At 30.3% G+C, this 22381-nt stretch overlaps 1 long non-coding RNA gene across 1 annotated transcript in view; it reads left to right on the forward strand.

Annotated features, from left to right (window-relative positions):
* LOC107448990 (uncharacterized) overlaps positions 1–22381 on the forward strand; it is a 60062-nt gene that overhangs the window by 32023 nt on the left and 5658 nt on the right. The window contains exon 2 of the long non-coding RNA XR_001584728.3: positions 6698–6763. This is a non-coding gene — a long non-coding RNA (uncharacterized lncRNA). The remainder of the gene's footprint in view (positions 1–6697; positions 6764–22381) is intronic.

Genomic DNA, 22381 nt, shown 5'->3' on the forward strand with positions numbered 1-22381 from the left:
TATATATATATATGTGCACGACGAGTAGAGTATATGCTCTCTGTTATTGCATTAATATAGCTTCAATGTTGTTGTTGTAGTTCATTTACGTCGCACTAGAGCTGCACAATGGGCTATTGGCGGCGGTCTGGGAAGCATCCCTGAGGATGATCCGAAGACATGCCATCACAATTTTGATCCTCTGCAGAGGGGATGGCACCCATGCTTCGGTAGCCCAACTACCTGCACGCGAAGTCGAGCACTTTACAGTAGCACAGTTTAACGAGAACCAATACAGCACACCCTCGGACCCTACGCAGACTGATCCAAGTGGTCACCCACCCGCACACTGACCGCAGTCAGTGATGCTTAACTTTGGTGATCTGCTGGGAACCGTGTCTTAACGATCAGTCCACTGCGGAACTAATATAGCTTCAAAGCATGATATATCAATACAATAGTACGAGGAAAACCAAAGGAACAAGAAACGAAAATCGATTCGCAAATGAAATTTCGGTAACCAAAAAATCACCAAATATTCTAGAAAAATTCAAAATAAACACAAATGGGAGCATATAAGAACATATTAAGCAAGAGGGGAGAACGGATGCCATGCTATTTCTGAGTTTCATGTACAGTGTTAGAAGTTTGATTCTAAAATTACAGTAAAATAACCTACATCAGTATGTTTATGTAATTAACAGTAAAGTTTATATTAAGGAGCATTTTAAACCTTCACGTTTTTAAAACCATTTATAACTAGAATGGTTTCAAAACCGAAAAAGGAAATTTAGCTGGACATTAAAGTTAGACTTTTTGTAAGGTAATAGGCATTCGAGTTAGCCTTTTTGTTAGGATGAACTTTAAAGTTAGGTAGTGGCTCTCTTCGGATTCTGAATATCACAAACGGAAAGTTCATGTTACGTTTATTTATACAAAAAAATTGTATTTCTTGCCCTATATATCTTGCTAGCACTATAAAAAGTTAAATCCAACCAAAGCCAAGTTTTTCTCACCTCAGCATCTTTTTTCATAGAAATAAATAAAAAATGTTGATTTTCGAAATATTTTCTTTTCTTTTTACTTCTTTTTCCTCTGCACTAACATTTCTCCTAGTCTCTGCTGCGTTTGAATGTCCTAGAATGGCTCTTCTTCGCATCGTACAAGAACTTTGTCTTTTGGGAAATGTTCAATCATAAAAAAAGAAGAAGAAACAGTTGCAGGTCAAAAATAAAGAACATTCTGTAAGTAAAAGGCTGTGGGAAGTCTTTTTAGGACATTATTTGTGTTTTTCGAACTCAAATGGTGTTGTCTTTTTTTGGCTTTGAAATGCAATCAAAATAATTTCATTCCATTATTTGTTATACTAACAATAAATTCTAAATTAACTGGTAGGATAAATTTTATTTTTTTTACAAATAATTGTTTCGTCATTAAGTTTCTAATAATAATAAACTCAACAGTAATTTTAAGAGCATAATAATCCTATTCATCTTCATAATTTTAATGTATAATCTAACAATAAGTATTTTGTTTTATAATCGTTGTTGAACAGCCGACCCAATTTTTGGGTTTACGACCGCTAATGTTCAACTCCGTTGCCTAGTAATTCTAAACCCAATCCAAAAGACAAGGGAACTCCTGGATCGAGTATTGGGAGAAATTTTAACAATAAGTATTTGGAAGCTTTTGCAAATACCGTTACCTGAAAAAACTTTCACATTCCCCTCTAAAATATCGTATAGCAAACATCTTTGGCATCAGTCACATGTTGCCAAGAAGACCACCGTAAAGCTTTCGAGAAAAGGATAAACGACGGGGTGTCACAGAAATGGCCCATATTTAAGGGGCACATTTAACGAGCTGGATTACCCAAAATCGATAGTGACTTTCTTGATTCAAAAAAGTAAGCTGAACTGTGAGTTTCAGAATGTATCCTAAGTCGGCTAATTTAAGAAACTGGGACAGACCAACGGAAACTCACCAGATAAATTTTGAAGCACAGCATTTAACCAATCGTATACATACTCCACGAGTTTTAACATGCATTCGGGATTATTGTAGCTAAAAATACCATCCATAAAAAAACACTCCTGCTTGGTTTTCTTATTCGACTCATAAATAAGACTTTGATTACAAAAATCTAGGTGCATAGCTCCTCAATAATAGATCGTGAGTATATGGAAATGGGTCTTTTGGAGCGACGATTGAAGGATCTGTGGTTGGAACTGGGTCTGACGTCTAGCAAGATAACGTCTGAACGTTTATCGAGTGAACTGGCTTGCCCAGAGCAAAGATATGAACCATATCGAGACCTTCCATCAGGTTCTTGATAGGGTTTAGACCTAATCCCACAAAACGCAGTTTTCCTATAACATAAGAAAAAAAACAGGAATAAAAATTCTGTTCAGGAGTCAACTAAATACCTTCAGAAGAATCCACAGTATATATATATAGAATTGATTCGAATATAAAAATTGATTCTAATCGAAAAATTCGAATATATAGCTTTGACGTTCAGTAGAACTAGTCCACTTCCTCGCTAAAGGTAGTGTGGGAGGGGAGTTATCGACAATGCCAACCTTCATCTATCAAAAGGTACCTCGTGACTGAATCAAGTTAGCATGTCTTATATACCAGTGAATTGATGATTAATAATCGTAGTTGTAGTTACGTCACAATACTCCCCCACCAGTATTTTATCAGGGATAGAATTCGATGAACGAATACCACTTGTTGCTGTATTTGTGAAAGACCGAGAGAGCTGGATTAAGGTCACCGGGTTTTTGAGTGCTGAATGTGAGAGATGTATTAACTTCACTGTCGTAGTCACTCCTGAGTTGCATTTAGCAGTCGAGTCTATGCAGGCTGACGTTGTGTATGATCGAGACGAGACTGAGTAGCAACAGCGCGAGGAGGTGGATAATGTCGCAGTCACAAGTAGCAAGTCAACTGTTCAATGTGGATCATCCATCGAAGTAGGCGTTACTGTCAAGATAGGCGTGATCATATCACGTCCGTAAGTCACCAATGTGGAGGGAGGAGTTATCGACAATGGCAATCTTCATCTATCAAAAGGTACCTCGTGACTGAATCAAGTTAGCATGCCTTATATACCAGTGAATTGATGCTTAATAATCGTAGTGGTAGTTACGCCACAGTAGTATGCGTAAGTACTGTTATATGCCAGCAATGCCGCGAATATATGTTATTTACACAACTGAAAAATAGTTTTTGGAAACAATGAGGTAGGAAAAGGTTATGTATTTATCAATGCATTGAAATGATCAATTTAGCAGAGGATATCTGAAATAAGGAAGAGAATATCTCATATTATGTTATCTTAGTCTAAGGAATTTTTTAAAAGGATCGTCAATTAGTCCGGAAATAACATTTACTTAGTATTATTTTTGATTAAAAACGGTTCAAAGAATATAGCGAAGAAATTTTTCTAAGAATTTGTAACTTTAAAAATATGTTTTCCTTAAATTATTAATAAAACTCAAGAAAAGCCTCCGGCTCTATACTTTCTTTAGCTTCTGCATAATAGAAGACGTTAGTGAATTTTGAACAACAGAAAAAAATAATTAAAAAGTGATTTTCAGAAACTTGTGACTGCAAACAATTTTTTTAAGCCCTATTGTAAGGCTTTATAAAATTTCTTTCGACTAAATGCATTTTTCTCACTTCGATTAACAAAGTAAACATCGTTATAGTGTTTTGAGGCTATATAATTAGAAAAATAAAAATATTTTTTCTCGTTCAAGGCATTTGCAACTCTTAATATTTTATTTTATTTTTAGTAAAAAGAAAAATTACTTAATTTACACATTTTTCGAAAATGGGAATTTTTCTTACCCAACAGTACCATTTCTTCACATAATGCTTAAAATTTACACTATTCTCTTTTTCAAAAAAAAATCAAATTCTCTGGAAGTATGTTTACAATATTTGATAGCGTTGAAGATTTCGCAAATAATAGTCTAGTCCAGGGGTTTCCAACTGGCGGCCAGCGGACCTCATCTGGCTCGCGAAGCTTTTTTTTTGTGACCCGCGAGCCAAAATATACTAGTTGTCATTTTTTTGCGGACAATTTTCGTAGAAAATCTATATGGGTTTTAAATACTTTTAAGTTTTATATCTTAACAATTTGATATCTGTTTCACGTTAATTGTTTGATGCATAGGTGCACATTAAAGTTATTGTTGCCAGAATTTTTTAATATGCAATTAAATATTTTTAAAAATCTACTTATTTTAATTTGTAATTCAATACTTTTGTTTTGTACAACTTGATAAAAAGCTGACAGTAATATTTAACGTTCCTTCAAACATAAAAGAGTCCTATATAAAATTATACGGGCCTATACGGGCCTATATTATAAAATTATATGGCCTATACGGGCCAGCATTTGACTGGTGCTTTTAATTGCAGCCCCCGACCTCATGTTAGTTAGAAATCCCTAGTCTAGACTTTCCTGGTTAATTTAGATTAAATAGAATGTTTATATTTTGATTCAATATATAACTTGAAATTTCAAATAAATTACGGCTATGATCGACCAAGCATCTTTTCAAATTTTATAACTTGAATATATATTCATGTCGATAGAAAAACTTATTTTATTTTGCTTTCAAATACTGAAACTAAAAAACATAAAATTTTTAACAAATTATTCAGACAGATTTATTTTTAATTAAAAGACAAGTTCTTTCTTTCTTTCTTCTTAAAGAAATAAAAAAAACTCGACTTATGAAAACATTAAAAAATTGTATCAAGTTCCGCATCTCCTTGAATTCTGTGGCTGAATGATATCTGAATAATAAAGTCGATATCTTCTATCGATATGAATAATATTCTATCGATATGAATAATGTTCATGTCGATAGAAAACCTTATTTTATTTCGCTTCCAAATATTAAAACTGAAAAATATAAAATTTTTAAAAGATTATTCAGACAGATTTACTTTTAATTAAAAGACAAGTTATTTCTTTTTTTCTTCTTAAAGAAATAAAAAAACTCGACTTATGAGAACATTAAAAAATTGTATCAAGTTCCACATCTTATTGAATTCTGTGGCTGAATGATATCTGAATAATATTCATGTCGATATCTTCTATCGATATGAACAATATTCTATCGATATGAATAATATTCATGTCGATAGAAAAACTTATTTTATTTCGCTTCCAAATACTAAAACTAAAAAATATAAAATTTTTGAAAAGATTATTCAGACAGATTTATTTTTAATTAAAAGACAAGTTATTTCTTTCTTTCTTCTTAAAGAAATGAAGAAAAACTCGACTTAAGAGAACATTAAAAAATTGTATCAAGTTCCACATCTCATTGAATTCTGTGGCTGAATGATATCTTTCAATAGAACTGAAAAATATTGCTTCAAATTTTTGATGAAAAGGCCGTTAGTCTATACCCTGAAGCGGATTAGAGTGATAAATCTGTGAAATAAATTTTAAAAAAAATAGCGAGGAAAAGACTTCAAACAAAACATGCTTCTTGTCCAATTTTTTCCAGTTAAAACTGGTCGAATTTAATAAATGACACACAGAAAGTAATCTAGAAATATTTCCAAGAATAAAAGGAAATTAAATTTAAAACATGTAATAGTATTCATAAGATTATCCCCTCAGAGTTTGTCCAATAATAATTATCTTTTAGTAAGAATAAGTATATGATAATGTTTACACTGTAGATTATTTATACTGTTTTTAAAAAGAAAAATGTTTGTGCAAAAGAATTACTTTTTCACATTTATTTCCTCCCGAAATCTAAAGAAAAAGGCACGATTTTTGATTGACTTATACATTAGTAAAAATAATATTTGAACTGGCTATATTTGATACTGGCTATGAACAGCCGACATATTTATGGGTTTACTACTATCAATGATCAAGTCCGTAGCCTTGTTGAACCAAACTCAGTAGACAAGGGAACTCCTGGATTAAGCATTTTATTTTATTTTATAATCGTCGTTGAACAGCCGACCCAATTTTTCGGGTTTATGACTACTAATATTCAGCTCCAAAGCCTTGCGATTTTGAACATAATCCCGAAAACAAGAAAACTCTTGGATCAAGTAATGGGAGAAATTTACCTTCGTTGAGGATTTTTTAATGGAACTAACCCGCATTTGCGTCACATGGAGAGGAAAACTTACCACGATTAGCCTAATGGCAAGGGGACTCTAACTCATGATCCGTCTACCACTGAGGATATTTAACGTCAGCACTGTGGTCGATGCAAGCCAGATGCGGAATTCGTACCGACCGGCCTTCGCTGGGATTCGAACCTGGTTCACCTCATTGAAGGTGAATGCTCTATCCCCATAGCCGTCGCAGCTCTGGATTAAGCATTGGGATAAACTAGTGTTCTTGGAGGAATTTTTGATGGAACTAAACCTCATTTGCGTAACATGGAAAGAATAATCTCCCACGATTAGCTCGGTTGCAGGGGGATTGACACATAATCCGTCTGCCACTTAGGATATATTACGCTAACTCTATGGTCAGAGTGGGTCCGTGAGCAAAGTTCGTATCGACCAGTCATCGCTGGGATTCGAACCTGGGTCAGATCATTGGGAGGCTTGCAATATATCTCTTGAGCTACTGCAGCTTCAACCATGAATGTATGTTTAATTTAAAAGTCGATTTCAGGCATATGTTGCTTATTTTAACTGTTTAATCTGTTATAAATAGATCTATCAGATGATGGATGCTTGCCAATTTGCACATGAAAACTCTGGAACTACTGGTCTATTACAGGTAAAAGTTTTATTTATTTAAGTACTAAATTGTGCCAGCAGTCAAATTTTATAAAAGTAATATTTCTGAATTTTCATAAAATATAACATATTATTTTTTAATAAAATGTGCATTATTTTATAAGTAATATGCTGAAATTTGAAGGTATCTATAAAAAAGACAGTTTATAGTAGCCTTCCATGACTGCATCTTTCTAATGATAGTTATTAAGTAATTTCTAATATTAATTATAATTACGTAAGTATGGTTTCTGAAGTCATATACTAAGTAAATCTATGTTTGAATTATTTTTTTATTGTATTTTTAATCCATATCTGTTAATCTGTTTCAACAGAAAATTAACTTTACGTCATTTTTTTTGTTTAAATATACGCTTATCATTTATTTTTAAATAGATATGAGTTCAAAAAAAATATGATAAAATATGAGTTTTGTAAAAAAAAGATACAAATGGGAAAAAAATTGCAACAATTTTTGTAAATATTGTATTTTATCCGAAAATAATCTGCCAGAGGAGTGTCATTTATCAATAAAGTGGAAATTCTGTTTAAAAACAGATTTTAAGGTTATAAAATAATGTTATTCATTTTTTTCTTTTTTAAAATACTTAAAAAGTTGAATTTTATCATAAACTGCAATTTTTATTTTGAAGGAAGAAAGAAAATGACACATTGTTAGATACTGTTTTGGTAAAACAGTGTATGTAGGCAATTTAGTTTGCTTTTCTTTTACTTAGCTTTGGTGAAAAATATGTTAAGCTTAGCTTCCACGTTTTCTGGAACTTACAAACTTTTCTTACAAAATTGTTTTGTTTGAAATTTTTCTTGAATGCTAAACTTTATTCAAAAACTATACCGATTTGCGTGAACTTAATATTGTATCTTAATTCTTTAATAATCAAATACATGAAAAAAAATTGCATTATTGATGAAAAATAATTTTGTTTGATCATACAATTGATCATGCATGTTTCTCTACATATTCAATTTATGAGTAAATTTAAAACGGCATTGCAGCAATAAAGGTTTATCACTATTTTCTTGATTCATCAGATTTTTGTATACACGTTATTGTCAAATTACTCCATCCGGGAAGTATTGTGTCACAAAATAGAAGAGACTATCTGACAGAGGCTAGACTAATTAAGAAACAGTCATTAGAGAATCAGACTAATTAAGTTACAGAATGAAAGGGAAAAAAACATTTTATGGATCCAGAGAGCTTTACAGAACTTATGAATCTTACTTATTTTATTTATTTTGAACGAAAAATTGCTTAAAATGTTTCCCTTTTTCGTGCATTTCATTTCAACTGCAGTTTAAAATCTTTCGTGTGAAACGCAATTAAAGGAAATTTAAGGAATACATAACCTTATAATTTTACGCAAAACACGTTAACTAATTTAATATACTTGCTTTCGAAATTTCAGAACGTTGTGCATGTTTGCATAAATTTTGAACTGAAACTGAAGTACAGCTTTGAAATGAAATTATTTCCTAAATCTTAAACAAATAAAGCATATTTAAGAGTAAATCGCAATTAAAGTTTACGTAATTTTAAGTTAAACTATAACACGAAACTATTATATTATTTCTAAACTATTGTATTATTCTTTTTATATGATTCTTTCTTTGTATCATTCTCTAATTTAAATCATCATTCGTTTTTAAACCTAATTTATTTAGTATGTTTACAGTTTTTTAAAGTCAAAATTGAAGGGTTCAGCTGATGGCGATTGTTTGCATCGTTTCAAAAAAATTACAGATTAAAAGGTGCATCATCCGCAAAATCTGTAAATTGTTATTTAAAATTTTTTTTCGAGAAATTTCTTACAGTATATATATATATATATANTGCTTTTTTTTTTTTTGCGAATAATATGCTATTTTTATAACTGTTACTCATGACTGTTAAGTAAAGTTAAGCTTCTCTAAAGTCGGCGATGTCTACGCTTATTTTGAAAATGGAGCAAAATGTCAATATAGAGAAAAGTCACAGTTTAGTGAAAATGAAATGCGTTTGTGGTCTAATTTTTCAATATTTAAAAACTTACTTCAATGTTACCTTACCTAGGCTCATAAACATTTGCAAAAACTGAGAATACATGAGTGATTTTGACAATTTTCATCAAGGTGTAAAAATGTTGCCAAATTGGCGATTTTCAAAAAAACTTAATAACTTTTAAATATTTAAGCTATTTGTCTGTTCTAAGCCCAGATAATTCTATAGTTTAAAATCGTCGCATTGCTTCAAGTGTAAAACACTTAAACTGTTACTTTATTATTTTCCTTAGCAAAAGAATCTAAAAAACAGAGATAACGGCGTTATCTCGCTGTACCATTTAACTGTCGCAGTTAGTTCCAATCATATAGCAAAGCATAAAACTTATATAAAGATATCTCCCATTTAGTCATCATATTCAATTATGTTATGTTTGATTGTTAGATAGTTGTTTAAAAACTCTTCCAGCAAGGAAAAAAGCTTCTAGTGAAGAATCAGGGGGCCCCTTGGTTTGGCGATAAATTTCAATTGTGTATTTTTGCTGAAACCCCGTTTCTGGCTACCATGATATTTTTTTCTTGCTGTCTCTGTTTTTAATGAAGTCAGCATCGGATTACCACAATTTCTATTTACCGTTATGTGATTGGTTCTTGGTTTATTTTCACATATATACAAGGGGTGATCAAATGAAAAGGTTCGAAACGACGTAAAAGCGTAACAGTTAAATATTTGCATATTCCGCTATGGGAGAACGTAGCAAGACATCTCGGGATGCGATTAGAGTCTCTGACTGAGATCGGAGCATGCGCGGGTGCCCGCATGAGCAGGAAAGAGCAGAGGCTCTTATCAAAAGCAACGTCCAAATGATGCGACAGTCCGTATGAGGACAGGATGGCGTTCGCTTTTCAAAATTCGACGATTGAGGAGCAGCGAGGTGTTATCCGATTTCCTCGAGCACAGAAAAACCATCAACTCCGATGTGTACTGTGAGACACTCTGATGCCTACGCAGGTCCATCAGGAACAAAAGACCGGGTCTGCTCACGGAGGGTGTGGTTCTGCTCCATGATAACACCCGTCCACACGTCTCCAGAGTCACACACATGGAACTGGCCAAGTCCAAGTGGGAGACGTTGGACCATCCGCTCTACAGTCCGGACATGTCACCCTGCGATTTCCATGTGTTTGGTCCACTGAAGAAACACCTGAAAGGGAAGCTCTTCAACTCGGACGACGTACTCAAGGATGCTGTAAAGGACTGGGTCTCGTCACGGCCACAAGAATTCAGGGAACAAGGAATCCTGCGGCTTGTTCATCAGTGGGATCGTTGTGCTCAGGCCTATGGTGTATATTTTGAATGAAGTCTACATTTGTACCCACCATGTCGTTTCGTACCTTTTCATTTGATCACCCCTTGTATAAAATGAAACGAAAATGAACGTCAAAATGAAACGAAATTTCACATACGTAATGACTACTTTGATATAGGTAAATGATTAGAAAATTAAAGATTACCGTTTTTCCAATCATTTACTTATCATTTACTAATTTCTAATCATTTACTTATTTCTAATCATTTACTCATATCAAAGTAGTCCTAACGTATGTAAAATTTCTTTTCATTTTGACAACTCCTTTTTGGTGTGCTAATTTTTTTTGTCCATGAGAGTATAGATATATAAAACACGATGAATTCAACGTGGAGACCATACAATTTATCCTTAGAAGGGACGAGACTTTAAAATAAAAAAAAAGAAAGAAAAAAAGATATAACAATAAAAGCCCAAGCCTTTCATCTTTCTTTATAGAAAACTTAAGAGAAAATTTTTCCGTCCAAAAGTCCGGTTTTTACATCGTTTAAGAAACCCTTATACAAGAAGAATATACCCCGTCTGTTTTCTACAGTTCCTTTAAGGGTATAAAACTGTATGGGGTTATATTGCTTTATGGGATAGAGTTATTTTTCAGGTATCTATACTCAATAAAATTACAGTCATCTCCCTTTTCAATCTCCCTTTACGTATTTTTTTCTATTAAATCCTATAATTTCATTTTACACAAAGAAATGAAATTATATTCATGGACAGTTTATTTAATATTTTCATACAGTGGCTAACTTTCCAGTCTAACATGCAATTAATGATGCATATCCACCTGCGTTTTAATTCAACTTCATATCTCATAAAAAAAATGTTTTTTTTCCTTCTTAGGTACAAAAAGCGCACGTTGCTCAGAATTTTCTCTCAACGTATCATTAACTTTCTTTCTTTAAGAAATTTTTCAAGAATGTGGGCAAAGAAGGAGGGAGGGATTGTAGTTTCTTAATAAAAAAGAAAGTCTTTCGGCATCTTCTTTGAAAAACGACGAAATAAAATTGAAATGTTCAACGTGACTCGAGACTGAACACTTCATTTCAGCGCGTTTCTGAGTCACACTAGAACAAATGCGATAATAGAAGACAGAGAGACCGGCCTTTTTTTTTCCGTCTCATTTTTTTGTGAAACTTACAAAAAAGGATATATCGAAGAGTGATGGAGGTGAAAAGAGTGAATCACAAACATTCTTTAATGAAAAAAATTCAAGTTTGATTTCACTTCAGTGTCTTTTTTTATTACTTAAGTGATTTTTTGAAAGCAAATGATCACCTATGTATTCTTAAGAAAAAATTTACTCTATGCAAATAGCAGAACGAAACCTGTTTAAAAATGCTGACTTGTTATAATAGAATAGAATATTAAATATTTGTAAAAGTTGGCATTTGGTATATTAAGCCAGAATTTAGAGCACACATTGTGAAAACAATAAATTTAATAATAAAAATTGACAAATTTGAGAAGAGTTTTAAAATAACAGCTCCGTCTGAGCTCTAAAACAGTTCTGAAGTTTGAGATAGTGTCAAAAAATTCGATCACCAATGCTTTTCATTTTCAAAAAAACTGCGGCTTTTCTCCATATTGACGTTTTGCGCTACTTTTTGTGAAACTTATCCTTTTTTGTGAAACTTACAAAAAAGGATATATCGAAGAGTGATGGAGGTGAAGAGAGTGAATCACAAACATTCTTTAATGAAAAAAATTCAAGTTTGATTTCACTTCAGTGTCTTTTTTTTCTTATTACTTAAGTGATTTTTTGAAAGCAAATGATCACCTATATATTCTCAAGAAAATATTTACTTTATGCAAATAGCAGAACGAAGCAAAAACCAGTTTAAAAACGCTGACTTGTCATAATGAAATGGAATATTAAATATTTGTAGAGGTTGACTTTTGGTACACTGTTAGAAATTTATCGGAAAAAATGGTTAAATAACAGTTTGTTGAATGGTTATTTTACCATATTTAATCAAAACAGTCAAATAACCATAAATAAAATGGAAATCAAATTGTTAAGTTTGAGGAAAACTGTTTATTAACTGCTTTCACCTAATACGGTTAAACAACCAGAATTTTAACTCCACCAACTAGAACCAACTAATGAAGCTACTTAGTTCCTTTCAACTAGGTACATATCATAGCCGAGCGGCCTTATCTGTCAAACTCATGACCGGCAGAACTGGAGTTCGAGTCCTAGTGTTGACACCACAATATTTCCACCACTCCCTTCAACACATGAAGAATTTCCAGTATCCGGCACTCTCCAATGTCCATTACTTTACAAAAAGCCGAGATCCTGTGTCTAGTTGAATAATAATTATTATTTTTTTTTACGTTTCTGAAAAATACTAGTTGTAAATGGTTAAAAAAACGTATAGTTTTAAAACCATACTTCTTGTAAATGGTTTCAAAATCGTAAAGGAAAAAAAATGTTCTTTACCGTAAATTTTACGGTTTATCGGATGGACAGGCAGCTGCCAGTTATTTTACCATAGTTTGAGAATGAAAATTTTAACAGTGTACATTAAGCCAGAATTTAGAGCACACATTGTGAAAACAATAAGTTTAATAATATAAATTAACAAATTTGAGAGGAGTTTTAAAATAACTGCTCCGTCTGAACTCTAAAACAGTTCTGAAGTTTGAGGTGGTGTCAAAAAATTAGATCACCAACGCTTTTCATTTTCAAAAAACTGTGGCTTTTCTCCATATTGACGTTTTGCGCCATTTTCAAAATAAGCGGAGACAGCGTTGGTTTTAAATAGGCTAAACTTGACCTAATAATCATGAGTAACAATTGCAAAGTCACGGCAGTTATAAAACTTATACATTACTCGCAAAAAAACATCATTTCATGTTAGGACGATGCTTTCAAAAAACAGCCTTAAGTAAGAACAGTCAATAGTAACAGTCGCAAACTCACGGCAGTTATAAAACTTATACATTATTCGCAAAAAAGAATCATTTCATATTACGACGATACCTTCGAAAAACAGCCTTAAGTAAAAACAGTCAATAGCAACAGTTGCAAACTCACGGCAGTTATAAAACTTATATATTATTCGCAAAAAAGAATCATTTCATATTACGACGATGCCTTCGAAAAACAGCCTTAAGTAAAAACAGTCAATAGCAACAGTTGCAAACTCACGGCAGCTATAAAACTTATACATTATTCGCAAAAAAGAATAATTTCCTATTACGACGATGCCTTTGAAACACAGCCTTAAGTAAAAACAGTCAATAAACAGTTTTTCTCACTGATAACAGTTTAAATATCACCTTTTTTGTAGTTATTTGATTCTTTTGTTTGAATAAAAAGTTATGGTTAAAAAACAATTAAATGAAATGCTAGCTAAATTTTTTTTACGAAAATTTATAACAGTGTACTTGTAGCTTTAGTGATTTGATTTCGAAAAAGCTTAAATGGAATTATTCAAACTATTATTTCCTTTGGTGTTGCCAAATACTAAAAGTAAAATACCTTCAATTTCTTTGAATGAAGTTATTGTGATATGACTCATACTGTGGAATTGTGATATGGTTTTCATACAGAGTGCCAGGTGGTCGTAATTTATGGTTATTTATAATTTGTGTAACTCTCTTGTTAAAAGATGCAATAAATTAATCAATCATACGTTTCTTGTTGGAAATTGTATTCACTCTTTTTGAATGTTGAATTGTTGAGTGTGACTCGAGACAGAACACTTGATTCCGTTAATAGAATACAGAAAAACCGGCCTTTTTTCTGTTTCTTTTTTGTGAAGCTTGCAAAAAAGGACATATCAAAGAGCGATGGAGGTGAAAAGAGTTAATAATAAAAATTCTTTAATAAAAGAATTTTTGTTTAAATGATAAAAAAAAAACCTAAGCGTTTTTTTGCTGTCATTTAATAGCTTTTTTTAAAGCAAACGATCAAACATATTTCAAGGAAAAAAATATTTAATGCAAATAGCAGAATGAAACAAAAAACCTGTTAAAAAAACTTGTCAAAATGAAAGTTAAAGTAGAATAGAGAAATAAGTATTTAAATGTGTTTTATTTATATCTTTATTATTAACGAGCATTGAAATTACAGCACGAAAATTCAGACTGAATTTTATATCCAATAAATGACTGAAAACAAATTTTTCTTCGTAAATCACATGCAATTAATTACTTATGGATAAACAAATCATTCAGAATAATTTGTATATTTAGCGATCTATGTTTTTAAATTTAGGCTATTTCTATTCAAAAATGTTGTGAGGTGCAGTATTTCTTAATTTTTTTTCGGAATAATAGAACCAAATAACCTATTATTGCCAGTTTAAAAAAAACAGTAATAGGACAGCATTTAGACAAATTTTCAGATCAGGAAAAGGCAATAATAATAATAATTTAATATAATAATAATAATAATAAAAATAAGCAATAATTTAAAATTTCAAAAAAAAAAAAAACGCTGTTTAGAAATATAGCTATGTAAATTATCCCAATTTTTTAATTATTTGCTGATTTTAAATTTAATTTCTATTTCATAAGTACAACCTATGTATAAAATAAAATTTTTCATGAAAATATTATTGAGAGAATTTAGATTAGATCTTTAATTATTTCAAAATAATTATTTCGTACTCAAAAGTGCTAAGCAATAATTTAAAAATTATAATTTAATGCTCAAAGGTACTAAACAATTATTTAAAATAATTATTTAGTACTCAAAAATATTAAAGAATTATTTAAAAACAATTATTTAGTACTCACGTTTATTTAGCATAAACTTCTCAAAAAGCATAATGATTATGTTAAAAATGCGCTCTATCTTCTTTTGCTAAAAATAATTGCATTTAATCTAACTATTCTAAAGTAAAGTTTTATTTAGTATCTAAAAATAAGTGAGTATATTAAGTGCTTTTGTTCACGTATTCTTAAAATTAAAGATTTTTTGACAAAAGAAGTTTAAAATGCTGCATCGAATAAAGAAAAAAACTTGAGATGTAACATAACTTCAGTTGTAGTAACTTAAATTAACTTTGAAAAAAAAATTCGGAGATGTTTACCCCATATTCCCTGCGCTAGTGCCTAAATTGAAAAGGAATCTCAGCAACATCATATTATTTTACAACAATAGCTTCCAAATTGTACAAAATTTGAAATCATAGAAATATGAAAAGTTAAAACAAAGTTCTTCTATTATTTTGTAAAAGTTACTAGAGACTCGGCAATAAACAAACGTTTTAGAGCACAAGCTGCAGCGAAATTGTGTTGCAACAACAAATTATTTTACAGAAATAGTTTGAAGGTTGAGCAAAACTTAAAATGTTATAAATTGAAACAGAATTTCCCCATACTTTTATATTATGGACAAAAACCTCCTTGAATAGAAGTTTAGATTTTCTATAGCTTCAGCAGGATATCTGTAGTAACAGTTATTTCTTTACAATAGTTTGCAAGTTGAGCAACATTAGAAGTACATTTCGTATAAAAATATTAAGAATACATATTTTTTTAACGTTTGGCACTGAGTGAATAAAATAAATATAAAAAAATCTATAAATATTAAATGTTTGGGAACAATAGAGCTATAACAAGAAATTCATTTTTGTAACTCTTAATGGTCATTTAAGTTTAATTAGAGATAATTAATTTCAATTACATTTTTAACTGGATAACTATATCTGGAAAGGAGGATGAAACATGTACTTTTTTTAATAGATTATTAAGAAATTAAGATTTCGGTTTAAAACATTTTCTAAATTTCAAAATTCACACTAAGAAAAAAAAAGTAAGGACAAAACTACTAGAATATGGCATAATTTACCATGCTTCTTGATCTATGGGAATACCAAAAAGCTCGGTAATTTTTACCAAAATTAACAACAATAAAATGTAATGGTAAATTAACAATAAAATTTGATTTTTATTAGCAAAATGAAATGTGATAAAATTAGCAAATGTGGTGAAATATGGATTATGTGAGAGCATACAGCATTTTTTACTAAATGTGTGATAATAAGAATTATAATTTTGAAACCAGAATATCTGGTAAACCGTCACCATATGAACGGAAAAACTACCAAATGAATGGTTTAAATGCCTTGTATTTTGGTTTTATTAAGCAGAATTATGGTTAATTTTTACCAGATATGTCCTTAGTACAGTACGGTAATTTTATCATTTTTTTTTCCGTGTATGATTGAATGTTTTGAAAATATTATACGAAAAAGTTAAGAAAAATGTGAAATATATCATGTCAAAAAAATAATGAGTACTTAAATAATATTCGTATGAAAAGATATAAACTATTCTTCAAATTTTATCCTTATATACTGTTATAAAGCAAATTAAAGACACATATGAAACTAAATAATTATTTCTGAAAATGAGAGCGATGCATATGCTCTTTAATTAAATTTTTAAAAAATTAAGATTTCGGTTTTTTGACATTTTCTGAAATTCAATATTTAAAATATAATTTACACATTTTCTCAAGTATATTTATAGGAAACTAGAATTAATTTTTAATTCCATCCATACTTACTTATCCTCTACGTGCCTTGGGCACTTAAGGCCTCTAGCATATCCCTCCAACGCCTCCTGTCTTTAGCAATAGATCTTGCTTCCTCCCAGCCAGATATTCTACATTCTTTTAATTCGCCCAAAAACATGCGCTGGGTGGTAAGTCTGGGTCTTCCTCTTGTTCTTTTACCATCAGGGGCCCATGTAAGCGCAACAGATGAAATTTTTTCTCTGGGCATTCTAAGGAAATGTCCGAGCCAGCTCCATCTTCGTTTTTTAATTTCATCTTCGATTGTTTTCATTTTAGCTTTCTTTAATAGATTTTGATTTGATAGTTTGTAAGGCCAGAAAATTTTAAAAATAAATCTTAAACATTTGTTTTAAAAGGTTTCTAATTTTTGTATTTCGATCTTAGTCTGTTTCCAGGTTTCTGCGCCATATAATAGTACTGCTCTAATAATAGCTTTGTAAACAACTATTTTTGTCTTTATTTCAATATTTGACTCTCTCCAAAATTTATTTAATCCCTAATTCCATCCATGAGTTAATTTTATTTTTTTAACTTTATAATCAAACCAATTAAATATGACAGCAATTACAGTGCTGAAATATTATATTACAACAACCTCTTCTAAATCATGAACATTTTAATATATAACAAATTAAAGCATGAGCAGTAATTGGCATAAACATATTTAGCAATTTAATCTGCATGAAAATATGAGTGTAGATATTTTTTTTTTTGTTTCATATTAAAGGTTAAAAGTGAAAAAAAATATTTATTAAATTATTAAAGTCTCAGAGCAGTATCTACAGCAAGAAATTTATTTTTATAAATTTCAACGAAATTATATGATTTAATAGAATTATATATAACTTCAAATGAATATAAATTAAGCTTCAATCCTTAACTTATATACTGCTTTAAAGTAAACACTTAAAGACTGAACTAAACTCGAAAACTATTTCAGAAAATGAGGGCGAGGCATGTACTTTTTAATTAGATTATTAAGAAATTAAGATTTCGATTTGCAACATTCCATGAAATTCCAAGTTTAAACTATAATTTATACATTTTCCTTAAGAGTTGTTTAATAGAAAACTGGCATTAATTTTAAAGTCCAATCTTAGCATTTCGTTTTATTTTTCTCTTTTCTTTTTGCTTAAATCAATTCAAACTAATTACATATGACAGTAATTAAAGTTTTCAATTTCCCAGTTTTAGTTTCAACATTCTTAATTAAATTCATGCTTTCTACTTTTCCTACTTATATTGCCGCTTTAGGGATAATATTTCACGAACTCAACCCGAGTTATCCTTTAACATACTTTTGTAAAACCTGAAATTAAGTATCTGAAAACTTACTAAATATTTTTAATTTAGAAACGTCTGATAGAAAGGAACATATTAATTACCTACATAGAAGATAAGCAGCTTCATTACATTCAGACAAATTGCATGCAAATCACATACATTTAAAAATTAGTAGTAATTTAAGATTTTTCGTTTAAGATAAATTACTGATTCTCAGGAAAAATGAATGTTTAATTGAAATTATTAATACACGATTTTTATTTTGATATAACTTGAAAACTTTTATCAAAATTAGTGTTTAAGGTTTTAAAATTAAAATATAGTCATGTATTGATTTTCAAAACTTTTTGATTTGTGTCCGAATTTAAATGGAACTGATCAGCTGAATTATACTACTGTTAAATAATATATATAGAATAGCAAAGTTAATGCAGATGTTTTACATTATCTATTACATTCTTTTGAAAGGTTTAATATTTTAAATGTACTTACGTTTAAAATTGTAAAAACGCTATTCAAATTGTTCTCATCCTTATTTTCTATTTAATTTAATTTTCCAAAAATAGAAAACTTAAACATTTTAAGAACTGATTAGCATTTAAATGAATTAAAAAGGTATCAAGTAAGAATAATTTCTACAAAAATATGAGATTGAAACAGTGCATTATGTTTCTCAAAAATTCAACATTTTTTATACGGTGTTGAGCAAGTAAACAATACTGATATACATGGTTAGACAGATGCTTATGCTGTTAAAATTACTGCTTTGTCTCTTTTAGCGAAAATGTTGAGCTTCGACATTTCAAATAGGTTATTAAAAAATCTATTTTTGAGCCAAAACTTCAGTGAGTACTTATTGGTTTACCTTTAGTTGAATATTTGACATTACTAGAGCTACTTTCTACATTTTATGCAAAAGAGGTTCAAAGAAATTAGTTTAATATCTAGTTAAATGCAGCACATGTCCCTTTATCAAAATATGTAAAAACCAATATATTTCCAATTACCAGTGTTTTTCCAAATGTGTAAAAACTAAGTGTTTTGTTTATCATCTTACTAAATTTTAACAAATCTATTAAAAATCAATATAAATATAATAATAAATATAATTACTTTAAACCTGAAAATATTCATACCGACCTTGAAAAATCATCGAAAGACAAAACTTATATTTATGTTTCTTTAAACGTTTCGAATGCGAGCTTTGGACCATTTGTTTCGAAAGTAACAGAAACCACTGAAAATCAAAAATATATGTTTCTAAAACATTCAATCTTTTTTAGCAACCACAACCACTATTTTTTAAAAAATCCTAAATCAGAAGGTAATCTCTTTGTTTAGACTGTATCTACAGTAGCAGTCACCAATGTGACGTATGATTAAATCTCCATACGGAATTTTGTGTGTCAAATTGGATTAAATTTTTCCGTGATAAATTACAACGCACCATTCCTACACTGAGAAAAAACTACCAGAATATGGTAAAATTTACCGTGTTTCTCTATGGAAACACCGAAAAGCTCGGTAATTTTTACCGAAGCGCTTTGGTAATGATTTTGGCAAAATTTACAATAAAATATAGTTTATAATAAGTAATAAATTGAGTAATTTCTTAATATACTTTAGATCATGGCATAAAAACCATTTATTCAGTTAAATTTACTTTTCAGTTTTGTATTTTTTACTAAATGTGTGGTTGTAGGAACTATATTTTTGAAAACCAGAATTTCCGTACCATATCAGCAGAAAAATTACCAAGTGAATTGTTTAAGTACGTATATTTTTGTTAGAAATGTCATTACTATACAATACGGTAATATTACCGGCTTTTTTCCGCCGTGTATTTGGAATTCCACCCCTCAGGGGGTTTAAATTATTTTTTCTAATTTATTTCTTTTTATTTTTACTTCAGATTTAGCTTAAAATAGTGATTCATTTCGTTACTTTTAGAACAGAGCATTGCTTGAAATTAACGTTTATAGCCTCGGAACTTATGTGAAATTAAATAATATGTTTTTTCTCGAATGGCAGGCACTGGACTTTATTCTTTTCGCCTTAGAAGATGTCAGAGGTGTTACTCATTTCGCGTTACCCAGTGGACACCTGTGAACCAAAATCACGGAGGCCAGTAGTATTGCCCACGCCACACTACCACAAACCCGTTCATAGGGTGGGCCACATTCATACATCGCACACAACCGAGGACAACACAAGAGAGAGAAACATCCAAGCCCAGAGCGGGATTCGAACCCGTGGCCATTGGGTTCGCAGTCAGGAGCGCTAACCGCTCTATCGCCAAACCGGCATTAAATAATTTGTTTTTTCAATCAGTCATTATAAATTTTAAAGATGAAAAAAACTGGTCAAATTACGTCACTGAATAGTTTTTCTTTAAATATTAAATACGTTATATATAATATATTTTTGTTGATGATTGATACCAAAGAAGATAGTGATCTTCAATATAGTTATATTTGACAATTCCGAAATTTTGTACAGATCAATGTAAATATTACTTTTCATAGTACACATATTTAGAAATAGACGTTACAATCATGAAATATTTAATAAATATTGGAAAGAATAAAAATTAGTTCCAATTAAAAGAAAAAGTTCAATAAATGAGTTTCAAATGAGTTTTAAATGAGTTTCTACAGATGAGCTATTTATAGATTCAAATTCTGAATGAAATTCTTCATTTGAACAGTATTAGTTCTATGGTTTTTATTTTAATTTTTAGGATATTGTCACTTAATGCAATTAAGTAAAATGCAATGAACTGTAATGACCATAATTCGCTGATAGAAAATGCTGTTTAGAAACGAAAATGGGTCACAGAAAACATAATAATTGTTTTAATAAAAAAAATTAGGTTTGTATCTATAGATTTCATTACTCCTGACAAGTATTTTTCCAAATAAGTTACGGCATTTAATTGTACAACGCGAAAAAGTTTCAAAGTATTAGCCTTGGTTTAATTTTCGGGCTTGGGCCATTAGCTACTTAATTGCAACTCATGCAAGCTCATGAGAGATATTGGGACTCGGCAAGCAAGATATTCATGGCTTTAATTACAACAAAGTATAAACTAATGCTAATCTGACAAAGTAACACTAATTTAACACAATTTTTAATATGATTAGTTACAAATAAAGCACTATTAATAACACATTACATATCCTTAAGAGCAATTTCCGAAAAAGAGTTGGATCTATATGACAGAAAGAACTAGCAATATCCTTATTTTTTGAAAATTAAAATTGAAAGTTTTTTTATTAGAATATTATTAAATATTTTTATATTCTCAAGAAAGTCTATCGCACTGCACGTCCATCAGAGCAATTTCCTGAAGGAGCACTGACTCTGTATGACAGAAAGCATGATTGCTTTTGGTAATTAAAGAAGCTTTTTCATTATACGTTTCATAACCAAATAAAAATAAATATTTTTAAAAATATTAAATTTTGTTTTTATCGAGATTTTCGAAAAAGTGTAAGCACTGTTCAAGTTACATGTTTCGAACCATCTTGGGTAATCTTTCAAGAATATATAATATGTTAATTTAAAATTCCAATCTGTGGCAAAGGTTAAATGAATTCTGAATGAAAATTTAGTGGTTTTAATACTTCAGTTAACGCCAAAAAGCGAAGTAATTCCCCCCTCCCAAATAACTTCTACTTTGTCTCCAAATACTGTCCCTTGACAATTACTATCCACCCAAGGATTAGAATTCCTAATCTCATTGAATGAAAGCAAAATAACTCAAAAGCACAAACATGTAGTAAAATAAAATTTGTGAGCAACCTCTTCAAGATTCATAAATTCAATTTTGAGGCTTTACAGATACGACGCTCGCTCTCCATAGTGGATCAGTGAACAAAAACGGAATCCAATTTTAGGCTCCATTGAATATCACTTTGTGTTCGCGAGTAAGTCGAAAAAAGTCTTGAAATAATATCTTCTTTATTTTTTTTCTATTTATTCTAACAAAACAAAAGCTTCAGAGTATTTTCTTCCCCAAACAGAAGTGCTTTTTAGTTTATTTAACGTTGCATAGAAAATTCAGTGATTTCGAATATCAACAAAAAATGTTTCTGCTTTGTGTTGAAGTCGGTTAAAAGTTCTTTCAGTTCAGTTTTTTCATCCCAAAATAAGAATCCACATAGATTATAATATAAAGAATAAAGCTTTGTGAAAATAAAACCTTCTCACGAGTGTTTTAACTTTAAAGTATTTACATTTCAAACAATTAATACTCTTGATGTTTCTTAAGTGTAAATTATATATTGTTCTGTTTGAGATTCTCTGTCTGTCTTATTCATGAAAACAATAGTATATCCCGAGTGGTAAACTTCATATAAATTTTAAAACAAAACATTAAATGTAGAAAGTATTTGTATAGTTTGTTATAAATACACTTTCTGTCTAA

Source organism: Parasteatoda tepidariorum, chromosome X1 (assembly GCF_043381705.1).
Source record: "Parasteatoda tepidariorum isolate YZ-2023 chromosome X1, CAS_Ptep_4.0, whole genome shotgun sequence".
NCBI lineage: Eukaryota > Metazoa > Arthropoda > Arachnida > Araneae > Theridiidae > Parasteatoda > Parasteatoda tepidariorum.